Below are 19,013 nucleotides of genomic sequence, written 5' to 3'. Positions count from 1 at the left end.
AACACTCCCCTAATGTTTGCAAAGGATGACAATTTCTACATAGACACATATAAGAGTTTTGTAGACTAATTGATTCACCTTGATTATTTTTGTTTGTTTAGAAACTATCTTTTTAGATCTACTGAGAATTTAGAGGCAAACCAGATTCCTGCTCCAGCGAGTTAAGCCTGAAAATTGGCCACGCCTGAAATAAGCCACCATATCAGATGATATGGACTTCATGGTTTTCATGGGTCTTTTAAAATTATGGAGCATTTATAAGTATTAATTTTCTGTGAAAAAGATAATGTGCATTAAAAGAATACTATAAGCCTTTTTTTCTCTTCCAGGCACAGTGTCCATAGGCCTTCAGAATGTTCCAGCATTTGACATACACTCGTAGCCTGTCCTATAATACAGCCTCTAACAAAATTAGGCTGGCCCAACCCCTGGTTAATAGAGTCATTTACCTTTATACTAAGAAGGTTGGGAAAGCACACACGTGCGGTGTGTGCCCAGACCGACTTTGAGGAGTTCATGCTGTGGGATCTAAAGTTCTTATGTTTTTTCGTTTTGTCTAAAACAAACAAACAAACAAACAAACAAACAAACAAACAAACAAACAAAAAAACCCATCAGTAGGGCCTGTAGTATGCTAAGTGAACTGATGGGATCAAGCTTGCTTGCCTTATTGAGGAGAAAATCACTGTAAAAGTGTTGAAGGCACAGAGTCAGAAAGCTAAAGAAAAAAAAAATGAAGCTTTTTGAGAAATAAACAAAGGACTATGATTTCAAAACCATTAAAGTGATCATTCAACTAAAGAACTTATAATGCCATAAAACTAAATAATATGAAATGATTGTCTTCTACCTCAAATTCTTTTGTAACCCAAGGTTAAGGTAGTAAAATGGTGTTGGAAACAAAAAAAAGCAAAACAAAACTCAGTTTGCGACTCTTTTTCCCACTGCTTTTCTACCAATCCCTTCCCCTTCCCCTCCTTCCTCGCCTCCCCCTCCCTCTGCCCTTTTCCATGTTCCAAAGGCCTACATACTCCTTTTCTCAGCTGTTGGCAAGAGGCTTGTCTGATGAATCCCCTTTAGGGAACTGCTCCAATCTAATAGCGGATGCTGCCCCATCCCAGCCAAGGTCTAATAATAACTGGGCTCCAGAGATTTCTGGACGGTTAGCTGGGGTATATTTCACAACTGCATTTCAATTCAAATTAGTTTTTTTTCTCTCTCCAATTTCAAGACATTCCCTGCTAAGTTTCTTACATACATACCTCCTTCTTGGAGTCTCTGTTCCAGGAAGTTGAATCAATGACTTGAAAACATACAAACATGCACATGTATACAGATACACCCACTTCTTACACACATACACACACAGCCCTAAGTTTTGTTGTTTGCTTTTCTCCTATGAGTATTTTTATTTATGCTGAGTGTATGTTTGGAAATGAACAGTATTCCCTACCCTAGACCCTTTCTCTTATAAGACATGTTTTCATGATTATTCAATCATGAACCTTCTAATTAGTAATTAGTCCAATTAGAAAATTAGTCCAATTGGAAAATAGTGAGCACACAATAAATACTGATGTTAAATGATAGATTGAATGAACAAATCCTGATTTAATTCAACCCATACTTTCTGTTACCTGTCTTGTCTCCCCCCCCCCCCGCCTCCAAAATAATAATAATTTAAGATTTGGAACAGACTGTGCTATCCAATATGGTACCTACATGTAGCTACGTATATTTAAATTTATACTAATTAAAATGAAATGAAATTTAAAACATTAGTTTTTTTAGCCTCACTAGCCAAAACTTAAGTGTACAAAAGCCACATGTGGCTAGTAACTACCACACTGGGTGCTCAGATTATGGAACATCCCTCCATTATAGAAAATCTATTGGAAGGCACTTGTTTAGAGATCAAATGCCAAGGGAATGCTACCCTATGGAGATAATTTTTCTTTAATGGAGTTTTGCAATATTTGAGTGACTAAAGATGTTAGCATCTCAAGGAAAGGTGCTCAGCAGAATTATGGTTGGTGACAGTGTTAAAAATATGCTGACTACCGGAGCACCTGGGTGGCTTCATTGGCTAAGCATCCGACTCCTGGTTTGGCCCAGGTCATGATCTTGTGGTTCCTGAATTCAAGCCCTGCATCAGGCTCTGTGCTGACAGTGTGGAGCCTGCTTGGGACTCTCTCTCTTCCTCCCTCTCTCTGCTTCTCCCCTGTTCATGCTCTCTCTCTGTGTCTCTCTCTCAAAATAAATAAACTTAAAAAAAAATGTATACACACACACACACACACACACATATACATGTGCTGCATACCTAAAATTGTAATAATCATTTAAAAAGAAATGATTTCTCATTGGAGAATCTTGAAAAGAAAAAAACAAAATAATCAAACATTTGTAAAAGACATCTCAATTTTGTGGTAAGTAGTCTTTTTTCAAAAATGTATTCTTTAAAATTAAATAAGTACACAAAATCAAAAAAATCACTCAATGCTCCCATGATACTTCCATTAAATTCCAAATACTAGGTAGAATAGCACTGATCTTATGTGTTTAATCCTCCCACTGTGTAGCTCTGGGCCCATTGTAAGGAATGCTGCTGAACTGTGCAATGATCCAATTACACATGTGGCCAACAGAACTCTAATATTTTGTGTTTTAGAAGATATATGTCTGGATACACTGGATGGAGGCAAATTCTTTGTGAAACAAAGTGGTATATTATGTAGGTATATACATGTACATACACACATTTATTGTACAGAGAGATATTAGACATACAATATGTGTGTGTGTAACTATATATGTAAATATCACGTATGCCATAAAACCTTGGATTGCAAGTAACTTGTTCTGTGAGTGTTCCATAAGATGAGCAAACATTTCTGATGAATTTTAACTTGACAAACAAGCAATGTCTTGCAATGAAAGTAGTACTGTGACACCGAATGTCACATGGTTACGGGTCACAATGGTTCTTCTCTCTCTCTCGGTCTCTGTCTCTCTCTCTCCTCACTCCTCGCTCTCTCTGTGAGATTGTGGGTAATTGTCACCTATGCTTGGATGCTCAGTCTCAGGTCATGGTGTTTGGCAGAAATCAGTGATTTTTCAGAAAGTTGGAAGGTGCCCATAACTGGCATTAGTGTTTTCTGTCACCTCAAAGCACTTATGTACAGTCCTTTGTTTTCCCATACAAGAGTAAGCTTAGGAATGCCTTGCTTCATTCTATTTCAGGCTGCCTGGAGATAGAGACCCAGTTACATTAAATACAAGAGTTTATTAATACTGTACTGTAGTCAACATCCATGTTACACAATGGATACCATGCAGAAAAAGGTTGAAAAGAAAGGCTGTAAGAGGAAGGTGATGACTACAGTGGAAGTTAAGATGGAAATTGTGGAGAAGTACAAATGAGGTATGCGAGTAGCCAAAATTGCAAAATTTTATAAGAAGCCTACAGAGGAGGAGTTGAAAAAGGCAGAGGAATCCTGCACTTCAAATGATATTAGGGAGATGTGTAAAATGTGGGAAATAGTGCAATATTTTGTAGAAAAGTACCACCCAAATAAGGCTTTAGCAGTGTGAGTGATGAATCTGTTTAAAGACATTGCCCCATTTCTATGAAATCCTCAAACAGAGGCAGAAGCAAGTGTCATTGGATAGGTTCCTTATTAAAGTTTTAGGAAAAGAAAAAGATTCTATTGAACCAACAGGTATCAGTGATTCTGTTAGTGATAGTGAAAGTCATCCAACACAATAACCCTCCTCTCTCTTGTCTCCCTCACACCTGCCACAAAGATTTTCTTTTTTTTTAAACTTAAAAAAAATTTTTTAACATTTATTTATTTTTGAGACAGAGACAGAGCATGAACGGGGAAGGGGCAGAGAGAGAGGGAGACACAGAATCGAAAGCAGGCTCCACGCTCTGAGCCATCAACCCAGAGCCCGACGCGGGGCTCGAACTCATGGACTGATTGATCGTGACCTGAGCTGAAGTTGGACGCTTAACCGACTGAGCCACCCAGGTGCCCCGCCACAAAGGTTTTCAAAGTAAGTGCATGTTCATTTGTTTTTCCTTATATTTTGCATTTTCTTTTTTATTTTGTATTCTGTTACAGTCCTGTAATCATTTTTATATGAATATTTTTGGGTTGTGGAATCAATCATCTGAATTTCCTTTATTTCTTATGGGGAAATTTTCTTTGATATGCAAGTGCTTTGGATTACAAGCATATTTGTGGAATGAATTATGCTCTCAAACCAATGTTTTACTGTATATAGTACATATATAAATCATGGGCCACAAGAAAAACCAGATTGTACATTAGCAGAGAATTTGTGAATCAAAATATCCAAGTATGTGTCTGTATATGGAAGTAAAAGTTCTCACAGCACACAACACATTCACCAAAGAAACAGCCACTCAACAGTCCTCTCTCAAACATGCATCACTATTTTACACAATGGCACATTTCTGTCACTTAACTTTGCACCCCCACAATCTCCAACATGACAATAGGTTGGTTTTCCATCTAGCTCTTAAACACTTCCTTTGTTTTGAATTTGTTCATGTAATGTAATAGAAACAATTTCAAAATGAGACTGCAAATATTTGAAATTTCATGAAAATGCTAAGCAGTGACCAGTTTGAGAACATCTGCAAAGTCCTTTGTAAATGGGAATCTGTCAAAGAGATCAGTTTGTACAAAAATAAACAGGCATGTAGAATTCAGTAGCTAATTATCTGTTGATTAACTAATTGGTTTAGTTAAAAAATACTAACCCAGTTTCCATTACTTCCCAGATATTCAAGTTTCTGAGAGTAAAACTGGAACAAAACAAGTATTCTATCCTCACTGGATCTGATATCCAGTGGGAAGAGGAAGATTCTCTGTCCCTCAGCACAGAGACATCTGTGTTCAAGGCAGATGTTTGGGAGGATGGAATTAGGAAATTGACATAATATGCATACATAATGTCATAGTATGCCTATTGCAAAAATAATCTGTTCCATGATCATGCTACAAAAATCAAATATGAAGTGAAGAATGGCTTCTAGTGCTCCCAAATATTTGCCAAGAAAATTTGGAAAATAAAATAGAACAGAGTAAAACAAGAGGTACAATTCACTTCTGAAGTGCACAAATTATAATACAATATTGACTTTAACTTTATTAAATAAGGTTATAAATAGGTTTTTAAAATTTAATATTTTCAAAATAGCATATAAAATCAGTGTATCATTGAAATTATAAACTGTACTTGTTAACCTAAAAGTTCATTTATTTCCATTTTAAATTCCTATCTCCAATTCAATTTCATTTTGAAGATAAAGATCTCAAATATTTTCCCTATTCAGAATTAAGTTATGTCTTCATTTTTTTTTTTAAAGTTGATAGTCTTGTAGTTGGTCTACTCTTGTAACGATTGTATCCAAAATGTAAAGTAATCCTGTTATTGCAGTATTGTGCACATGTAAGTATCACTATAAAAATTTCATCTCTTGTAGAGCCAAAATATATGTTATAGGCAAATTTCTTCATTACTATTCTTTTTGACCCTACATCCTAATGGGCTTTAAAACATATCACGTGGCTCATTCTTTTATGTCTACTCTGCTCGGTTTAGACCTTAAAGACATGTCTATACCAAACATTGTTTGAACTTCTTAGTTCTCCTTCCCATCAATTAGTCCTTATTTTCTGAAATAACCAACTATTTTAATCTCATGTGATATCTTTTTTATTCTCTCCCAGTTTCCATTTGCGAAGTGTAAATTGATAGAGGTATGTAAGATAAATGAATGATAAAAGCTAGATACTACATGAACGGTGTATAGCTGGTAGATTCATAATCTAATCTATATATGTGAATATATATGCACATATGTATATTTATAAGCTTATATTTTTATGTATAGTTATACCTTGTTTTATTACACTTTGTTTTGCTTCACATACATGGTGTTTTTTTTTTTTTTCATGTTGAAGAATGTGACAACCATTTGACAAGCCAGTCTATCAGCACCACTTTTCTAACATTTGCTCACTGTGTCTCTGTCACATTTTGGTAATTATCACAATATTTCAATTTTTCATTGTCTTTTTATGGTGATCTGTTGTCAGTGACCTTTGATATTATTATTGCAGTTATTTGGGGGGGTACCACAAATAGTACCCATGTAAGACAGCAAACTTAACAAATGTGTGTTCTGACTGCAGATATGGAGGAAATAGCCAAGAGAGCTAGAATTAGATTTTAAAGATGTGGCTGAATTGCTGCAATCTAATGATAGAACTTTAACAGATGAGAGATTGCTTTTTATGGATGAGCAAAGAAAATGGTTTCTTGAGAATCTATCCTTGGTGAAGATGATATAAAGATTGTTGAAATGACAACAAAGTATTTACAATATTACATAAACTTAAGTTGTTAAAGCAGTGGTGGGGTTTGAGAGCACTGACACCAATTTTCAAAGAAGTTCTGCTGTGGGCAAAATGTTATCAAACAGCATTACACGCTGCAGAGTAATCATTCATGAAAGGAAGGGTCAATTGATGTGGCAAACTTTATGGTCTCATTTTATTTTTTTTTAACGTTTATTCATTTTGAGAGAAACAGTGGGAGAGGAACAGAGAGAAAGAGAGAGGGAGAGAGAGAATCCCAAGTAGGCTCCACGCTCTCAGCGCAGAGCCTGAATCAGGGTTTGATCTCACAAACTGTGAAATCACGACCTGAGCTGAAATCAAGAGTTGGATATATAACCAACTGAGCCACCCAGGTGCCCCTTTATTATCTCGTTTAATAAATTGCTACAGCCACCACAACCTTCAGCAACTACCACTCCGGTTAATCAGCAAGCTTCAACATCAAGACAACATCTTCCACCAGCAAAAATGTGATTTGTGGAAATCTCAGATGATGGTTAGCATTCTTTAGCAATAAAGTTTTTTTTTTTTCACCCCAGACCCTGAGATCAAGACTCGGATGCATAAGCAAATGACCCATCCAGGTACCTCAACATAAAGTATTTTTACTTAAGGTATATACATTGCTTTTTAAATATAATTCTATTGTATACTGACTAGACTATAGCATAGCATAAAGATAATTTTTATAAGCACTGAGAAACCAAAATAAATTATTTGACTCACTTTATCATAATATTTACCTAATTACAGTGATCCGGAAGCAAACCCACAATAACTCTGAGGTATGCCTGTATATGTATACATATCTATTGTATGTGTGTGTGTGTGTGTGTGTGTGTGTGTGTGTAAAGAGAGAGAATGTATAAATGTGATCTTTTTTCCTCTCTTTAACCTCAACTTGAAGCCAGTTATCAGTAATCTTTTTTTTTTTTGCTTGATTCTAAGAGTGGGTTTGAAAAAAAATTAGGCTTGTATATTTTCTCCTCTACTGAGCATAACTTAACATATTTTAACATAGTATAAGAGCACAAAATAAAGTAAGCAAATGTAAGAGGGAAAATGAAAAGAAAAAAGTACAAATTAAGGTCATTCTTTTTTTTGAAAGAAATGTAGATGTTATATTCATCTCCTACACTAATATGATCTTCTATCTTGATTTCATGAAGAATGAGACTGATGTAGGATGAGGAATATAAGACAGTTCATTCAAGCTAGTTATGGGCTTCTTGGTTCTAAATTTTTTTTAATGTTTATTTATTTTTGACAGAGAGAAAGAGAGAGAGAGAGAGAGAGAGAGAGAGAAAGCATGCGCATGAGCGGGGGGAGGGGCAGAGAAAGAGGCGACACAGAATCTGCAGAGAGCCCAACGCAGGACTCACGAACCATGAGATCATGACCTGAGCTGAAGTCCGACACTCAGCGACTGAGCCACCCAGGCGCCCCAGGCTTCTTGGTCTTCTACCATGTGTTTAGCACTTCTCTTTTGGGGTGGGAAAAGAATCCTCTATATTTTCCTCACCATAAAAATAGATGTAATTGTGATATTTATGACATGATGCAACAAGGATCAGAATATGTATATCCTCTGAGATTATTATATGTTTATAGATCAGTATTAATCAATGTTATATATTATATACATGTAATTCAGCAACAATCAGGGCAGTATAACATATTTACAATTTTAAAACAAAACATTACAAATTGACTTTGGGACTAGAAACAATTAGGCAGGTTGGAAAAGCATATGTGAAGACCTAATGCAGGAAAATAATTGAAACCTAGGAAAAGCTAGAGAACAAGGACAAGGATGGTAAGAAACATTTGGGCATCGTTATGCTAAAAACTAAGGGAATCTACTTGTATTTGAATTCTCCAGAAAAACAGGACCTATAGAAGACAGAGAGATGACAGATAGAGATATATAATGAGGGGTTGGCTCACACAATTATGAAGGTTAAGTCCCACGAACTGCCATCTGCAAGCTGAAGACCCAGGAAAGTCAATGGTATTGGTCTGGTCAAATCCCAAAGGTCTGAGAACTAGGAAAGCCAATAATCACAGGCTGAGACCAAACGCCTGAGAAGGAGGGGTGCCAATAATTGAGAGCAGGGGAAGATGGATGTCCCAGCTCAAGCAAAGAGGCCAAATTCACCCTTTCTCTGCCCTTTTGTAATATTTGGGCCCTCAACAGATAGATAATGGCTAACCACAAGCTAAGGATAATCTTTACATAGTCTAATGATTCAAATGTGACTCTCTTCTGGAAACACCCTCACAGACACACTGAGAACGTGATGTTTTACAAGGTATCTGGGCATTCCTTAGCTCAGTCAAGTTGAACACAGAAAATTAACCATCAGACCACTAAATGTTTTTTTTCTGAGTAAAGTAACATGCTCAGCTTTATCAACCCTATGAAGTTGATAAGAGATAGAAGCAGGAAAATGGTCACCTTTAGTCTGTAAAGCTGACCTATAGCCAGCATAGTTCTGATAAGGATCATATCTGTTCTGGTTGCTCCAATCTTAAAGGGTCTCATGACTGTCTGTACATCTCACTGACAGTTAATATTGAACTGAATGATAAGCACCAGAGGACTCTTGTAAAATTTTACACATAGAAATTCGAAGAAAACATTTATGATCTAATACTCTGTACATGTCCTTCCCCCCAGAGCACTAAGTCTATAACCACCAGCTTCATACAGCAAAAGGTGCAGCTCTTTCTGCTTATGGGTCCTGTCCCCTTGCTACTCAAACAAACTTACTAAGTTGCATTATACAAAGTCTCAAGAGTTCTTTCTTTACTATTGTGCTTCAGACCCTGCAAAAGAATCAGCTGGAATACATGTTTGTTTCCTTATATTTCCAATTTAACAGTCTAACAAATTTAATTTTTATTTTTTGTTTTTTGATATTACTTCACTGTAGAATCCTTTTTTAAAATTTTTATTTTAATTTATATCCAAGTTAGTTAGCATATAGTGTAACAATGATTCCAGGAATAGATTCCTTAATGCCCCTTACCCATTTATCCCATCCCCCTTCCTATAACCCCTCCGGTAACCCTCTGTTTGTTCTCCATATTTAAGAGTCTCTTATGTTTTTGTCGCTCCCCCCCCCCCCCGTTGTTATATTATTTTTGCTTCCCTTTCCTTATGTTTATCTGTTTTGTACCTTAAAGTCCTCATATAAGTCAAGTCATATGATACTTGTCTTTCTCTGACTAATTTCACTTAGCATAATACCCTCTAGTTCCATCCACATAGTTGTGAGTGGTTAACAAATTTATTTAAATGAACAGCTTACTTTTTAATCTCTGGAGTAATGAGAGTACCAATAGTTTCAATAATATTTAGTCTTGGGGCGCCTGGGTGGCGCAGTCGGTTAAGTGTCCGACTTCAGCCAGGTCACGATCTCGCGGTCCGTGAGTTCGAGCCCCGCGTGAGGCTCTGGGCTGATGGCTCAGAGCCTGGAGCCTGTTTCTGATTCTGTGTCTCCCTCTCTCTCTCTCTGCCCCTCCCCCATTCATGCTCTGTCTCTCTCTGTCCCCAAAATAAATAAACGTTGAAAAAAATTAAAAAAAATAATAATAATATTTAGTCTTATAGTAAAATTCCTTCTCAGATTTCATCATGATTTTACCAAGCTTTAATCAGAATCTTGGGTCTGGTGTTTAACCAACCAATAACATGCATACAATGGTAGCTGAAATACCAGAAATTGTGATTGAACTTACTAAATTCATAGCTGTAGACATAGAACAAAATGGCGATTTCTTCAATAAATATTGTGTTCATATGATAGTTTAGGCACCACATTAAATGCTGGGGAAACAAATAAGGAAAGAGTGTATGCTTACAAAGCATCACAGTCTAATGGCTGAAAGAGTTCAGAATAAGTAACATAATAAAACAATAGAAGGGGATCAATGCAGGGGCTATAGGGTCCATGAAAGGGGCACAAATTCCAGATTGTTGGCTCGGTAAAGGTTCTCCACAGGAAGAAATTTTTGAAATTAATTTATTCAGCTAACTAGAATTGATATAGGTAAAGAAGGAAGAAAATAAAATTGAGACAATATGATAAGAATGTTTAAAAGGGAAAAAATGTGGTATATGGTGGAAAAGCAGGTAATTCCATATTCATGCTATAAATTAAAAGAGAAAATTATTTCTCTGTTGAGTAGGAAAAACAGTCCAACTGGATAAGACAAGGAAATATACTATTTCCTTAAGATTGTGAGCCCTTAAGATAGGGCTAAGGATATGAAAACAAATGCTATAATTAGAAGAATGACTAGTAACTACATAGTCAAATTATTTTTTTTTTAATTTCATAGGAATAGGCTTTTTTGCTTTATATCCAAACTATGTAAATGTTTTTATAAATTATTGTATAAACTTATTATCAACATTTTTAAATGATTTTAACATTGCATGCTCTATAAAAAGTTCATAATGGTAGGTGTTCAGAACATTATTTGGGTTTGTTATATATAATTCATTTGTCTCTTATGTAGTTCAAAACCCTAACACGGTTCATTTAACATGATTAAAGTTGAAATATATTATACTTCTATAATATAGAACTGTTATGTTTATGGCCACTTTTAAATAAAATCAGTATTAAAAATTGTCAAAATAATCATGAGTAGAAACTTGGATTGCCGTTTATACTGGAAAAAGATGAAAAAGTAATAATGCGTAGCAAACATTTTCTAGCATGTACATAAATAGAAATTTCATCTAACCAGAGGGATTTCCCTTAGGAATTGTGATAATTCTATTTAATGTTCTGGAAACAAGTTTTGAATGATGTTCTCTATGCTTTTGGATGCAAAAAAAAAATATTTTCCCCACAATCTCACTATTTTGATGCTTCACCACCAATTCCCAAACTTCATTTTCTCATCACTATAGTGGTTAAACAGTGGTTCTTCAAACTTCTGATTGATGGGGGTGGGCCGTGTGACACAGTTCAGAATAATAAAATGTAATAATCTTTCTGAGGATTTTTTTTCCTAGTTAAAAAAAAGAAGAGACAAGTGTGGATTGTCTTAATCTTTTTTTTTTTTTCTTTTTCCTGCCTTCAACCTGAGTGTGGTACAACAACATACACAAGGGCATAGGTATGGAAAGTGTATAGTTAATGCTATTAGAAACTGCCAAACTATTTCTAAAAGAAATAGTATCATTTCATATCCCCACTAGCAATGCATAAGAATTATAGTTGCTTACCTTCTTACAAACACTTGGCATTTTCAGTATTTTCAAAAATTTTGTTTTAGTTATTCTGCTGGATATTTGGTAGTAACTCATAGTGGTTTTAATTTTTAATTCCCTAGTGACTAGTAAGTTAGAATATCTTTTTATCTGCTTATTGGCCTTTCACAAGCTTTTAATTCTTTTACTCATTTTTTGAGTCATTTGAATTATTACTGAGTTATCAGTGTTATTTATACATTTTTGATATAATATTCTTGTTCAAGTCTTGATGAATATACATATTCATTTCTTCTGAAGAGATACCTAGAATTGGAATTTCTGCGTCACAGGGTAAATGTAGATTTAGATTTATAAGAAACTGATGACTAGTTTCTAAAGAGGTAGTCAAGATAATTCCTTATGAGTTTCACATATTTCTGTATTTCTTTCCAGCAAAGACACTGAGAGCCTTTGTTCCAGACTATTTTTTGTGTCCATACACACACACACACACACACATACACATGCACACACATATATAAAGGGAGAGAAAACAGACTAAAAGGATAGATCTTGCTATCTCTTCAGATTCATTAAGGATCCAATGTGAAAACATGTTTTCCTTAAAGGCAGAGGTCAGACAGGTTTAGTGCACATTATAAAACAATTAAATTTCTGAAGTTTGTGATTCCTCAGTTAGGATGTGACCACTGGACCCATCTATGTGCAAACTCTCTATTATTTTTGTGGGACCTGGTGGTCAGGAGAAACATACAAACATGAAGCCTATGCTGCTTACTGTGCCATGAGCAATAAAGTTATTTATTTAAGTTTATTTTATTTATTTTGAAAGAGAGGGAGAGAGCATGTGCGCATGCCTGCATGCATGCAAGCAGAAAGGGTGCAGAGAGGGAGGGAGGGAGGGAGGGAGGGAGAGAGAGAGAATATCCCAAGCAGTCTCCATGCTGTCAGTACAGAGCCTGATGTGGGGCTTAATCTCATTAACCATGAGATCATGACCTGAGCCAAAATCAAAAGTCAGATGTTTAACTGACAGAGCCACCCAAGTGCTCCAAAAGTCATTTATGTATAATGCAGAAATCTTGTGTTTTCTGATAGCATACAGAAAACAGCAAAGGATTAAAATATTACCTGCCAAGTTATGATAAATCTCAGACAATTCACAATTATTGATAAGTGACAATTTTATATTCTCCTTAGCAATGTTTAATGGTATTGAATATTCCATATTCCTCCCCAAGTTTTATATTGTTTAATGTATTTTTAAAATATTTATGCTACATAAAGAATTTTAATTGAGGGGTGCCTGGATGGCACAGTGGGTTAAGCATCTGGATCTTGATTTTGGCTCAGGTCATGATCTCAAGGTTTGTGAGACCGAGCCCTGAATGATGCTCTATGCTGAAAGTGTGGAGATTTCTTGGGATTCTTTCTCCCTCTCTCTCCGCCCCACCTTTCAAAAATAAATAAATAAACATTTAAATAAAAACACATTTTAAATTGATTTTTTATTAAGGCGTTAAAATTTTTATTTCCTATTTTAGTTTCCATTGTTTAAGATTAGCCATTTTATTATTATTCTTTTTTACCTGGTATTACTGTTAAAGGCATTTGCCTTTGAGACTTATTTCTTTATTATTTCCAAGAACTAAATTATTAGGTGGCATACAATTTTATATGCGACTTTCTTTCTAAGAGTTTAAGATTTTTACAACTTTTATCAAACTGGGAAATTTTTAAACAATTTCTTAAATATGTTTTTTTAGCTTATACAACTTCAAAACAAATAGAATATTTGACTGGTTTATACTGACTCACAATTCACTGAAATACTATTCATTGTTTGTTTTATTTCTTTTGCCAGCTTTTTTTCTCTTTGGGTTTCTACATAGTTATTGCTTGATCACCATGTCATCAAGTTCTCTAATTTTTCTTCAAATGATCTTATCAGTTGTTATTCTTATTCAGTAACCTTTAGATATCCCATAATATACTTTTATTCTTTAGATTATTCTTTGCTTCCTTTTTATATCTTCTATTTCTTTCCACATACTGTTTGTGTTTTGTCTTTAAATATTTGAGCAAGTTGATAAGCTTATAATAGAGGTTTCAAAATCATGCTTTCAATCCACCATATTTATTATTTCTGTCTGCAACGACTGATTTTTCTCTCAAATGACAGCCAAATTTTCTAATTTCTTCATTTTGTGTTATTATTACTATTATTATTTTTTTTTTTGTAGACCAATAGTATGAATGTTACATTTTGTATGGAACAGAATTTTGTTTTGTTTAATGATGGCTGATGTTTGTTTTGTCAGGCATTTTGGTTATTTATTAATCAATTTTATCATGTTAAGACTTGTCTATAAGCTTTGTAAGGATGTGTCTAAATTATTCTAGGATTTTATTCTATAACTATATTAGCGTTACTACTAAGAAATGCCCTAGCTCACTATTGAATTCCCAAGTGTTCAATGAGGACATTTCAACTCTGTGTGAGTTTTGGGAAATGTTCATCTTATAGCATTCCTGACATTTGCTGTCTGGCCTCATGTAACATTTCACCCAATGCATGAATGCATTAGTATTTAAGCAATAGATTCAAAGATATATGCTATGGACAGTATTGGTGCCATTCATATGTTGAAGCCTTATTCCCAATGGGATGGTATTTGGAACGTGGACCTTTGGGAGGTAATTAGGTCATGATAAGAAAGTCCTTCTGAATGAGATTAGTGTCCTTATAAGAAGAGACATGAGAGAGACAATTTCACTCTTCAACTTATGGGCATACAGCAAGAAGGCATCTTTCTGCAAGTCAGGAAGATTATCCTTATGAGGAACTAAATAGTCTGGTCTCTTACTCTTGAACTCTCTAGCCTCCAATGCTGAAAGAAATGAATTGTTTCAGCCACTCAATCTATGGTATTTTTATTATAGCAGCCCAAACTAATAAAGACAATACCTTTATGCAGATATCTGGAGCTCATTTTCTGTAAAATTCCTTTTTCCATAGTACTCATATGCCTGTTTACAATTTTCGTCCAGAAGACTTCCTGAATTCTAATCTCTGACACTTCAACTCAGCAAGACTGTTTTACTTTTCATGGATTTCCTAAAAACAATGCCGCCTGGGAAATTACCTCAGAAATCAGTCAGGGAAATCATAGGACTTTCATCATAGGTTTTCCTTCTCTCAGAATCAGATTCTTTTGCTGCCCGTGGTCCAATGACTGAAAGCACTTGTTTTGTTTTATATTTTGCCCAATTTTCTAGTAGCTTATGAAAAAGGACCAACTCTAGTACTGGTTATTTTAATAGGATTAAAACAAGTCTCTGACACTTGTATTTACATTAAAAATGAAAATTACAGTTAGAGGGGTTGACCAATATAGCAATACAAGAGGCTCCTGAACTCACCTTCAAGCATAGGTATATTAAATGTATAGCTATACACGAAGAAATTACCACTGAACAAAATCCAGAAAGCAGTTGAGCACCCCCTACACACTGGACAAGTGAGAATATACTCACATCAAAATGGGTAGGAAAGGCTGAGACACTTCCACCATAAACAGCATCTCTGGAACATTGACATACAATTGGGAGAGAACCCCTAACTTCTAGCTTCTCCCTGATCAGAAAACAGTCTAGCTCCCACATGTAGTGCCCCCATCTTTAACATTCCCATTTAAGGGGATGTGCCCCCCAAAACACACAACTCTGAAAGCCAGTGAGGCTTGCATCCATGAGACCCACATGACAATAGCAAACAAAGAGCTGTTGCAATCAAGCATGTGAGCACTTGTAGCTATACCCCCAGGGCTCAGTATATAGGAAATAGACAAAGTCCTCAGTTTTTCTCTGAAGGAAGTCCATTTACATACTTTCAAAGCTATGGCTTGAGAGCCAGTTTTCTAATTTAGAACACATTCAGGGACTAGCTATAATCCTCCAAAGAGACTGGGAAAAATGGTAGATGTCGCCACCTTCTCCATCTACCTCATGCCAAGACACCAATAACTCCCTGGAAGAGCTTGTATACATGTCTGGTGCTCCAGCTCTTATGCCTTCTTCCTGAGGACTCCAAATTACCTGGATCTAATTACCAATGGAGCTTGTATTCATGAGTTGCACAGGACTGTAGCAAACAAAGAAGCAGTTTTTAATAAGCACAAGAACACCCAGAGAAAAAGTGAGGACCAGATGGCTTTGCTACTAAAGATTTAAGGAAAAACTAATCTAAGTTTTTTGCACACTAAAGGCAATAAAAAAAAAGGAGGGGATATTTCCAAATTTATTTTATGAAGTCAGCATTATCTTTTTGATACCAAAGCCAGGCAAGAACACTACAATAAAAGAAAACAGGTGTAACCTGAGAGGGAATAATACGACTGGACCTAAATATAAGCATCAAGGGCTCACCAAAATTTATACTGAGTCTGGAGAAAGATGGTGGAGTAGGAGGACTTTGATCTCTCTCCAGCCCACTTTTACAGATAGGTACCATCCACATATAAATCGATGAATTGGAGAGTGATTTCAAGATTGGCAGAACAAACTCCACAACTAAATATAGAGAAGAAGCTGCATCTAAAAGGTTAGAAAAGTCAGAAGGATGGAAAGAGGCTGACCACAGGAGAGGGCAGAGAAATGGGCCCTTACACCAGGGAGTTCATACAGGGAAGACTAATCTCGATTAATATTTGGCTTTAAAAACTAGAGGGGCTGAATTCTGTGAGTTTTTAAAATCAGTAGGACTTGGAGCATAGAGCTTGAAAATTCAGCTGACTTAGGACTGGAAAATCCAGCTGGGCAAGTGATAACTAGGTCACCACCCCTAAAGAGACAGTAGCCTCTCCTAGACCCATCTATATGCTGTCCACAAGGGACTCATTTTAGATCTAAAGATACCTACAAAGTGGAAGTGAGGAGATGGAGAAACATTTATCATGTAAATGGATGTCAAAAGAAAACTGGAATAGCAATATTTATAACAAAATAAACATTAAGATAAAGACTGTAACAAGAGACAAAGAAGGATTATACGCTAAAGGGAACAATCCAATAAAAAGATATGACAATTGTAAATATTTATGCACCCAATGTAAAAACACTCAAATACATAAAACAATTTATAACAAACATATAGGAAATAATCAGTAATGATACAATAATAGTAGGGGACTTTAAAATTCCATTTACATCAATAGATCATCCAAACAGAAAATCAACAAAGAACAATAACTTGGAATGACACACTGGAATAAAAGGATTTAATAGATATATTCAGAACATTCCATCCTAAAACAGAATATACATATTCTTTTTAAGCACATGGAATATTCTCCAGAAAAGATCACATATTAACCCATGAGACAAATCTCAACAAATTTAAAAGGAGTGAAGTCATATCAGACATCTTTTCTGACTATAACACTATGAAATTAGAAGTCTATGATAAGAAGAATTCTAGAAAGACCACAAACACATGGAGGTTAAATAACATGCTACTAAACAATGAATGGGCCAACTACAAAATAAAAGAAGAAATAAAAGTACATGAAAACAAATGAAAATGAAAACACAATGGTCCAAAACCTTTGGGATACAGCAAAAGAGTTGTAAAAGTTTATAACAATACAGGTCTACTCAAGAAACAAGAAAAGTCTCAAATAAACAACCTAACCTTACATGTAAAGGAGCTAGAAACAACAACAACAACAATAACAACAAATGAAGCCTAAAGGCAGTGTAAGGAAGTAAATAATAAAGATTAAGGCAGAAATAAATCACATAAAAACTGAAAAAAAAATTATAACAAATCAATGAAATCAAGAGTTGGTTGTTTGAAAAAATCACGAAAATTGATAAAAAATCTAGCCAGCATTATCACAAAGAGATACTTATTTTATCCAAATAAATAAAATTACAAATGAGAGTGAAGAAATAACCACAGAAATACAAGTAATTATAAGAGAATATTACATAAAACTATATGTCAACAAATTAGATAACCTGGAGGAAATGGATAAATTCCTAGAAATGCATAAACTACCAAAACTTATCAGGAAGAAATATAAAATTTGAACAGATTGTTAACCAGAAAATAAATTGAATCAGTAATCAAAACATTCCCAGCAAACAAAAATCCAGGGCCAGATGGCTTCACAGGCAAATTCTACCAAACATTTAAGGGATAGTTAGTACCTATTCTTTTCAAACTATTTCAAAAAATAGAAAAGGAAGGAATACTTCCAAATTCATTCTATGAGGCTAGCATTATTATGATGCCAAAACCAGATAAAGACACCATTAAAAAAAAAGATCTACAGGCCAATATCCCTGATGATCATAGATGCAAAAATCCTCAACAACATACTAGTAAACCAAATCCAACAAAACACTAAAAAAATTATTAACCATGATCAAGTGGGATTTATTTCTGGGTTGCAAGAGTGGTTTAATATTCAACAAATCAATCAATGGGATATATCACATCTCTAAGAGAAAGGATAAGAAACATGATCATTTCAGTAGATGCAGAAAAGGCATTTAACAGAGTACAACATCCATTCATGATAAAAACCCTCAACAAAGTAGATTTACAGGGGACATACTTCAACATAACAAAGGCCATATATGAAACACTCACAACTAACATCATCTTCAATGAGGAAAAAACTGAAAGCATCTCCCCTGAAGTTAGGAACAAGACAAGGATGTCCACTCTCACCACTTCTGTTAATCATAGTACTGGAAGTCCTAGCCATAGAAATCAGACAAAAAGAAATAAAAGTCATCCAAATTGGTAAGGAAGAAATAAAATGTTCACTGTTTGCAGATGACATGACGTTATATATAGAAAACCCAAAACACTCTACCAAAAAACTGCTAGAACTGACAAACAAATTCAGTAAAGTCTCAGGACACACAAAATCAATATACAGAAATCTTTTGCATTTCTACATACCAATAATAAAGCAGCAGAAAGATAAATTAAGAAAACAATCCCATTTACAATTTTATCCAAAATAAGATATCTAGGAATAAACTTAACCAAAGAGGTAAAAGACCTGTACTCTAAAATTATAAAACACTGATGCAAGAAATTGAAGATGACACAAAGAAATGGAAAGAAATTCTATGTTCATGTATTAGAAGAATATTTTTAAAAATGTCTATACTACCCAAAGCAATCTACATATTTAATGCAATCCTTATCAAAATACCAACAGCGTTTTTCACAGAACTAGAACAAACTATTTTAAAATTTGTTTGGAACTACAAAAGACTACTAATAGCCAAAGATGTCTTAAAAAGGAAAATCAAATCCAGAG

General features: G+C 34.9%; 1 pseudogene; it reads left to right on the top strand.

Annotated features, from left to right (window-relative positions):
* The first annotated feature begins 353 nt into the window (after window positions 1-353).
* On the top strand, window positions 354-747 carry LOC121036495 (60S ribosomal protein L34-like; annotated as a pseudogene).
* The last annotated feature ends 18,266 nt before the right edge of the window (window positions 748-19,013 follow it).

The sequence above is a fragment of the Herpailurus yagouaroundi genome, unplaced genomic scaffold (assembly GCF_014898765.1).
Source record: "Herpailurus yagouaroundi ecotype Mexico unplaced genomic scaffold, PumYag 162, whole genome shotgun sequence".
Taxonomy (NCBI): Eukaryota; Metazoa; Chordata; class Mammalia; order Carnivora; family Felidae; genus Herpailurus; species Herpailurus yagouaroundi.
The sequence above is the reverse complement of the archived record's forward strand: the minus strand, read 5'-3'. Positions and strand labels throughout refer to the sequence as shown.